Raw genomic sequence first — 10,000 nt, forward strand, 5'->3', positions numbered from 1 at the left:
TATATGTAAATAAAAACATACAGTAACTTAATCACTTGGTGATCCCTGAAATTTGCGATGCCCATCAGTAAGGATCAATAGAATTTCGTGCAAATCGGTTTTGGGAATGGCCTTTGAGAACATTTACACATATTCGGTTGCTCTATGAACGTTCACCTAGTAATAGATGGCCAGGGCTTGAAATTCGAAGCCGACTGGATAAGGCGTTTTGAAGTTATAAACGAAAACCTTAAAGTACCCATGCATACATATATACATTCATACATACAATGCATACGCAAAGGCATACAGTCTTACACATATACATATGCACACTTGCATACACAAGTGTAAACACATCAATGTTCAATGAAAAAATCTCATACACATGTATACATGCGAAAATATATACACACGTGTACATATGAAAGTACATGCATATAGAAATTCATATGCACGAACATACACATACATATTTTTCTATCTTGCTGCACAGGAATTTTGTGACCACTGTACACTACTCCTTATGCGAGCAGTGAGGTAGAGGAGGCTGAGCTATGGAATACGGGGGATACCTTTCTCGTAACTCGCAGCTTGGATAGCTTTCAATATATATGAACAATAAAGTTTTCGATCATTGTATTCGTAGGATTTTGAAAACATTATTTCTGGGTCCACTGAAAAGTTAAATTCCTGTCGGTCACTCAGTGTATACAAGAATAACCAAGTAAATACGACATTACATTGTGGCAACGTTCCACTCCCCAGGAGCTTTGTCAAGTCATTGTTCCTGGACAGAGAAACGTTGCCACTATAAACTGTATTAGTTGAGCATGTGTCCTTTTACCTAACATTATCGGTAATTCCACCAACATTATTACAAGAATAACTAAGGTTTTTTCTCCGATTTCCAGCAACTCTGCCACATTATTTAAGGATCACGACTGTTTATGCAAGATTTCAGAACTCGACCACTGATTTTAGGCTGCAACGGTATGAACAGAATTTGCAATCTGCAACAGCCTTGACATGCTGTAACTTGTAACACAGAGCGATTCTGCCAAATAGCAGAGCCTACTACACTGTTTATATTGCTGGCAATACATTGGAGAAATTAGTGACTTGAAACAATAATTAGAAGCAACCTGAACATTCCCTCCTTCCTTCCTTTCCTTTCTCCTTCCCTCCCTCCCTTCTTCCCTTCCTCCCTCCTTCCTTCCTTCCCTCCCTCAATCCCTCCCTCGCTCCCTCCTTCCTTCCCTGGAAGCGTCGGGAGGGTTGTTAATCTGCAATTATGAATGGACAAACAATTTGACTACTTAGGCTGAAAACACTTCGAGTGGAGTAAGCTGGAATGAGAGAGTGAACTGGAGGAATGAGAGAGTGAACTGGAAGAATGAGAGAGTGAACTGGAGGAATGAGAGAGTGAACTGGAGGAATGAGAGAGTGAACTGGAGGAATGAGAGAGTGAACTGGAGGAATGAGAGAGTGAACTGGAGGAATGAGAGAGTGAACTGGAGGAATGAGAGAGTGAACTGGAGGAATGAGGGAGTGAACTATGGGCCAGTGGTGCTGCAACGCCAGTACTGGTGGGCCAGTTGGTGCTGCAAGGCCAGTACTGACGGGTCAGTTGGTGCTACAAGGCTAGCACTGGCGGGACAGTTGGTGCTGCAAGGCCAGCACTGGCGGGACAGTTGGTGCTGCAAGGCCAGCACTGGCGGGACAGTTGGTGCTGCAAGGCCAGCACTGGCGGGACAGTTGGTGCTGCAAGGCCAGCACTGACGGGACAGTTGGTGCTGCAAGGCCAGCACTGACGGGACAGTTGGTGCTGCAAGGCCAGCACTGACGGGACAGTTGGTGCTGCAAGGCCAGCACTGACGGGACAGTTGGTGCTGCAAGGCCAGCACTGACGGGACAGTTGGTGCTGCAAGGCCAGCACTGACGGGACAGTTGGTGCTGCAAGGACAGCACTGACGGGACAGTTGGTGCTACAAGGCTAACACTGGCGGGACAGTTGGTGCTGCAAGGCCAGCACTGACGGGACAGTTGGTGCTGCAAGGCCAGCACTGACGGGACAGTTGGTGCTGCAAGGCCAGCACTGACGGGACAGTTGGTGCTGCAAGGCCAGCACTGACGGGACAGTTGGTGCTGCAAGGCCAGCACTGACGGGACAGTTGGTGCTGCAAGGCCAGCACTGACGGGACAGTTGGTGCTGCAAGGCCAGCACTGACGGGACAGTTGGTGCTGCAAGGCCAGCACTGACGGGACAGTTGGTGCTGCAAGGCCAGCACTGACGGGACAGTTGGTGCTGCAAGGCCAGCACTGACGGGACAGATAATCCTCTAATTCCCCTACATAGTCATTTTCCCTCCTATTCCCTTGTGGATACTCAAATTTAACACTAGTACCGAGAGTTTATATTAACATTGGCATATATCCGAACATTAACAACGAATATATACAATATTAAGCACTTACCAGTGTCGAGTTGTGTACTGCTCAGGTGTGTAGGGCATAACCAGCCTGACGGTGTGACTCTTGGCTGTAGCATCCAGAGTAAGTCAATCGATTTGAGATGTGTAAGAACAACGAGGGGTACTTTAACTATGTTTGTGTTTCATCATAACATTAATGCTGCTCAGACAGATGGCAACACCAAGATTTCTGACATGAGAGGTTATAATGCATCTTGTTCACAAGTTGTAATGTATGATAACCAACTCTTCCTATTATGTTTTAAGCAACCCAGACAACACCTGTGTAAAATATAGACTGAACCCGCACGTAACTAAAACACAAAGCTGTACACCCATTTTATAAATAAAATGCGTAAACCTGTTTTATATATACTGTTTACTTCATATAAATTATCATTTCATACGAATCGTCAGTTCATAAAAACTATTTCATAAATTCTCGCTGCATATACACTGCCACCGCCTATTAGTTTATCAGTGTATTTCTATCACTCTTAGAGAAATACTAAGAACAACTCACACGAAACAAGTCTCTTACACATGCTCCTGGAGAAGGTACTGAGGGTCAAGGGTTCGCATCTCACTCGCGGCTCCTGTGTCCCATACTTATGAACCACACAGGTTTGCCTAGCAGTTTGAAGCACAAGCCAAGCATGAAAGACCTTTGTAGAGACTTCAGTCTTTCAGTGAACAGTTTGTAATTAATTTCGACGGTTTGGATTGGAAATAAATTCCTTGTTTATAACCGCATAAACCAGTTTATACAAAGTTTATTTTGATGCTACTTTAAATAGGATTTTGTTTTACTAATGTTATTTTAGCATACTATTATTACGAAATATATATATTTTCCAGTTGATATAATTAATTTACATTCCAGTTGGAATAAATTTCTATCGTATCGGAGTTGCTCGGAAATGTTGGTTCACGACGAGGAAACCAGCTATTGTATTTCAGATACTTTTCAAAATCTTTTATTGATTAGGGTATCCTGTAGCTCGATTGCTACCGCATTCAGCTCACACACTGATGTCCGTGGTTCGAGCCCCGGTACGAGTGCAAACACGAGGACGTGTTTCCTTAAGACATCTGCTGTTCCTGTTCACCTAGCAGTAGATAGGTACGTGGGTGTTAGTCGACTGGTGTGGGTCGCATCCAGGAGACAAAACTGCTCTAATTTTCCCGAAATGCTCTGCATAACCAGCGGCTTTCTATATAGTAGCAGTATATCACTGATGTCAGCTAGGCCGTTATACCTCATACATGTACTTGTAGAAATAAAGATTATAATTATTATTATACTAATTAAATACAGTAACAGATTTTTTACGATATATGTGTACCTCACTGGATCATTGGTCAAGTCACCTTCAAGAGTTATTATTATTATTATTATTATTATTATTATTATTATTATTATTATTATTATTAAATATCCCCGAAGCTGAGGATAAATCACGTTAAAAAACTGCAGTTTACCTCTTCTGAACGGCTTCAATATTTATTGACTGATACATCTTAATACCAGGATAGAGGCCATTAAGTTTCGTTTACGCGCAAGCAGATTTATTCATGTAGTAAAATATTAAAAAAAAAGATGGAATCTTTGGAATCCGTGCCATAACTGGAGAATAAGTCATCTGATCGGCTTAACCCGGTGAAACCCCCAATATGCATTGACTTCTATTTCCTGAGTCCTTCAGTTGTGAGCTGAAGTCGCTACTACTTGAGCCACGAACCCTGCCTGTGTACAGTACTTGCACGAATGAGAATAACAACGAATTACTTAATATCTTTATTTGTACATGTACAAGGTGCATACCTTGTACATGTACATGTAGAAATAACAGTGATATACTGCTATATAGAAAGCTGCGTGTTATGCAGAGCATTTCAGGCAAATTATGTCAATTTTGTCCCAGGATGCGACCCACACCAGTCGACTAACACCCAGATGCCCATTTTACTGATTCCCGGAATACCTGGAGGGTATTCCGGGAATCAACGCCCCCCGCGGCCCGGTCCACGACCAGGCTTTACGGTGGATCAGGGCCTGATCAACCAGGCTGTTACTGCTGGCCGCATGTAGTCCAACGTACGAACCACAGCCCGGTTGATCCGGCACCGTCTTTAAGTATCTGTCCAGCTCCCACTTGAAGGCAGCCAGGGGCCCATTGGTAATTCCCCTCATGCATGGTGGGAGGATGTTGAACAGTCTTAGGCTCCGGACACTTATGGTGTTTTCTCTCAGAGTAACAATGGCGCCCCTACTTTTCATTGGGGGTATTTTGCGCCGCCTGTCCAGTCTTTTACTTTCGTAGGGAGTGATTTGTGTGTGCAGATTCGGGATCATTCCTTCTAGGATTTTCCAAGTGTAGATTATGATACATCTCTCTCTCCTGTGTTCCAACGAGTACAAGTCAAGTGCTTCCAAGCGTTTCTAGTAGTTGAGGGATTTGATGGAATTTATATGTGCAGTAAAGGATCTCTGTACAATCTCTAGATCTGCAATTTCACCTTCTTTGAATGGAGATGTTATTGTACAGCAATATTCCAGCCTAGAGAGAACAAGTGATTTGAAAAGGATTATCATTGGCTTGACATTTCTTGTTTTGAACGTTCTCATTTTCTTTACAGTTGTGATCGTGGCACTGTTGTGATCCTTGAAAGTGAGATCCTCAGACATTACCACTCCCAGGTCCCTCACATTATTTTTTCGCTCTATTGTTTGATCAGAGTCTGTAGTATACTCAGTTCTAGTTATTATCTCCTCTAGTTTTCCATGACGGGGTAGTTGGAATTTGTCTTCACTGAACATCTTATTGCTCTCCGTTGCCAATTGGGAAAACTTGCTTTATACCTTCTTGGAGGTTAACCGTGTACTCAATAGATCACAGTCTCATGCAGATCCTAGTATCGTCTGTTAAGGATGACATGGTGCTGTGGATTACATCTCTGTCTATGTCTGATATGAGGACAGAGCTCTTCACTATGGCAGCTTCCGATTTAACTCTGTTGACCACTACTCTTTGTGTTCGATTGGTTAGAAAGTTGAAGATCCATCTCCCCACTTTGCAGTTATTCCTTTAGCACGTTTTTTTGTGCGCTATTACGCCATGATCGCACTTGTCAAACGCTTTTGCAAAATCTGTGTATATTACATCTGCATTCTGTTTTTCTTCCAGTGCATTCAAGACCTAATCATAGTGATCCAGTAGTTGCGAGAGGCAGGAGCGACCTGCTCTGAACCCATGTTGCCCTGGATTGTGCAGTTTTTGGGAATCCAGGTGATTTGCAATCCTGCTTCTTAGCACGCTTTCAAAGATTTTTATGATGTGGGACGTTAGAGCTATTGGTCTAAGCCGCAATGGTTCCCAAACTTTTTCAGCTTGTTACCCAATTTAACATGCCACATAAAGCATGTTACCCCTTTCACAAAATGTTGTTATTATTGATATATATGGCTAAACGTGAACGTATACAGCCTCGCATACTCTGCTAATCCTAGCAAAACCATTGAAAACGTAAGAACCACACATACATTATATATAAAATTAATAATAGCTACAAATTCACAGTAACAGTGGGTAAATACTAACTATATACTGCACACGGCAGTACACATACATACCAGCTTATGTCTACCTCGGCTGATGCTCACAGATAAACTGACAGTGTGAAATAGAGGCAGCCTCAGGAAGTGAGTGACACGTACTGGACAGGTCGATCTGGGCTACTGAGTGACTTTTGTCCTGAAGCATACTTGTCAAAATACTTTTGGGTTTCCACACACTTAGCTATATATTTCTTCTTTTCTAATACTGTATATTAGTTTTTGATGTTTATTGTTATTTGGTTTAGCTTTATTACTTACTTATAATAGGTTTACTTTACAACTTTATATACTAAGACAAAGTTAACAATAATCCTCATACCGGGTACCGCATTGTTTTCTTGATTTTCAGAATTCATAACTTTTTTTCTGTCACCCCTCCATTACCCCCCAAAAATGGTTAAATTACCCCCAGGGGGTAATTTACCCCCAGTTTGGGAACCACTGGTCTAAGGAAACACGCCCAATGTTTTCATCCTTGCCAGGAATCGAACCACGGACCCTCAGTGTGTAAGGAGAGAACTTTGCCTACAGGCTACGGACCACTTTTATGAACAACTCATTACGAGAAAATTATATTAACACCAAAACCTTAATTAGCTTTATACAGCGTCTGTAAATAGTAGGCCATCACGTTGTTTGATCCGTAGAATATGAGGGCAGCTCCATTGAATTTATTATTGAATTTATTACTTATTATTCATTATAGTGTGTGAAGTCAACGTTTTCTTTTATAGTAACTGAAGAAAATGACGAAAAAGGCAAGCGAAATGTTAGGGCAAACTATGTAAACCTTGAATAAGACTCTTCTTCTCAATGTATATCTAGAAGAAAATGTATTCGGTTTAGTAAACTTGATGAGTTCGTAACCCAGAAGAGCCCAAGAAAAATAATTAGTATGACTTATTCATATTTCATAAATGCAGTCCCGGGATATGACTCAAGGTTCCCTTGTGTTTAATGACAAAATCATTCTCCATAGTTACCAAACAGGTTTCAGGAGATCTTACTCCAGCGATACCTCCTTAATTAATTTGATGAACTACTGAGAACTCAAATGTTATTAGGGAGTCTCATAGGTATGATGACCCTGGCTTGCAAAACGCATTCGATACAATTAACCATAACATAATAAGTAAGAAACTGGAAGCTATTGACATTGGCTCAGTAGACTGGTTTAAGTCCCACCTGAGCAGCAGGAAACAAATTGTCAAGATCAACAATACAGAGTTAGATCCTATGCTGAAAGCAGATGACAGTTCTCTGCTAGTCTCATGTAAAAAAAACACAAGATATAGCTAATGTACTATCACTAGAATTAGTATCTACATACTGAGGCTCCCAGAACCCTATGCTAACCTATAATACAATGTCATATAGATTATTCTTGTTCTTCATGCTACTCTGCTTTAACAAAAAAAAAATTAAAGGCAGACTGTAACTCACCCAGAACAAGATGGTGGGATTCATTCTGGACCTTGGTCCAAGAGAGCATGTAGGCCAGGATGAATTACAACAACTGGATATACTCAATGCTGAAGACAAAGAAACTGAAGTTAAATCATATTTATAAAATTGCTTACAAGTAGTGTCCAGAATATTTTGCTGCCAACTTTTTCACGGTTGGGAACCAAAACCAGTGTGGTACTAGGGGATGTGAACAGTGTTGCAGTACCTACAGTAGATGGTCAGGCCTCAAACACCTTTTACTATACAGTAATAAAAGAGTGAAAAGGATTCCCTGCACATGTCAAAGTGTGTCCTAGCATGAGCCAGATCAGGAAGAGAGCTATAAAGTCCCTAATGAATGAAGTTACAGAAAGGGAAGAGTAATTTCTTGGATAGTTAACATTCTTGTACCTATTATTATAAGCTGATCCTCTCTTTAATGATCATGTAAATAACACAGTTCACTTTATTCCTGTTGTATTCCTTTCACTGTAACTGATTTTTCACACAGTTAAGTTACTTAGCTGTTTCAATTTTTAAGGTTATAATCATGACTGATTTCTACTGTAACTTACAGCTAGGTTTTAAATATTAAGATATTACCAGGACACCAATGGAAATAAGTCACTTTGTCTGACACTTTTGGATTATCCTAGGCAATTTACACATATGTAAAACTATATACGATAATTGTACTTGTGTACCTGTACCTAGATATATTTACTTTCTTACTTACTAAGGTATGGCTTTAGGTGACGCAACAGTTTGTATTACAAACAGTAGGTAGCCAGGCCTCAAATACCTTCCTTCTACACTGCATCCTGCATCGCTCTATGACCCTTGTCGGCTTAGTTTCAACTGTAATGATAATAACAGTAACTATGAAGCACCTAATGAATGAAGCCACAGAGAAGGAAGAATGTGATTTATTGTACAGTTAATATTGTCGTACCTCTTATATTCAGCTGATGTCACGTTTTTATTGCTCAAGTAATTCATTTTCATGTGTTTGTCTTATTTTAATTTATTTCTTTTGTATTTATTCATATTGTAATTAATTTTCATGCAGTCGATTTACCCGATTTGCTTTTTATTATTAATAATCATGTATCTAATAAATAAGCTGTTAGAAGTAAAGTATTTCCAAGATCCCAGTGAAAATAATTCATGTCCGACTTTTTGTGTTACCATAAGTAATTTGCACATGTAACTATATAAGACAACTATTACCACCCAGAAATTGAGTAAACTTGTATCTAAATAAACTTGCTTAACAACCGACTAACTCTCAGGTATCTATTGATTGATTGATAACATGGGCAGCAAGTGTTAGGAGACTTGTCCATACGTCTTCATGGATTAAAATATGATTACGTGCCGTCGATAGGCCTTAAACCTAATAATCTAACAAGAGTTACAGCACAGAGTGGATACACTGACACGTAGCGTGAAAGATTTGTTACAGAAATGGCAAAAAACAGACGTCATGACTATGGTACGGTGCTTGAGAATTGAGCTCAGACGCCTGAACATTTCAGAATGCTGAGCTACAGCTCCTGAGCCCCACTAATGATATGTTTGTTGAAATGGGTTTTGATGAGTGGTATCAGGTAGCAATGACACATATGCTTGACCTGTTATCAGTTTATTGAAGAATGGGGATCTGCCTGTCTCCCGCATATATCACATGCTATGCTGCCGTGTCAGAACTGAGGTTACTACCGGTGCAGCTGGCGTCAGAGTTGAGTTGGATCACGCGACCAACTGCAACGGTTATTGGGTGTAATAACTACAGTTACCTACATTAACGACATATTTGTAGAACTTGAGCATCAACCATTTCCACGAATTCTGCATCATAGATTGTCATCAATAACTTGTACCGGTGCCCAACCATGTATCAATTCCATGTAACAGAAATCAAGACTGAGTGATCTGTATGATATGCTTAATTAGTCAGGGGCAGTTCTTATTTTCCCAGCTACAATGTATTTGCATAAAATGATATGAAATATAACAATTGATAACACAACTGGTAAACACAGGATATATACACACTCTGAGAGGTGTATTTTTCTCAACGTATACTGTATAGGCTGAGAATTTACTCTCCATTTTAGGAATTAAAGTCTGGTGGTGAGCAGGTTACTGTGCAGCTTAAATAACCATAGCGTAATTGACGTTAAACCCCATTAATCAACCAACCTGCTCTTAATAAACCTCTACAAAAAAAATTGTAATGCTACTATCTTAAGGTGGCAAACTTTAAGAGAGAACAACACTACTGATGTTGTGTTCCCGCTCCGGTGTAGATTCTTGAGATACTAAAATTGATAAGCGGAGGTGTGGGTTGCCAGGGCTTGTTGCACACCTTCTGTTCTTAGCAATCAAGCTATAAATTTAATAATATTCCATTCCCAAAATAATGAAGAATGTTTTAATTAGGGCTTTATATAAAATATTTTATTACCAGTAATCAGTA

Source organism: Cherax quadricarinatus, chromosome 40 (genome assembly GCF_038502225.1).
Source record: "Cherax quadricarinatus isolate ZL_2023a chromosome 40, ASM3850222v1, whole genome shotgun sequence".
Taxonomy (NCBI): domain Eukaryota; kingdom Metazoa; phylum Arthropoda; class Malacostraca; order Decapoda; family Parastacidae; genus Cherax; species Cherax quadricarinatus.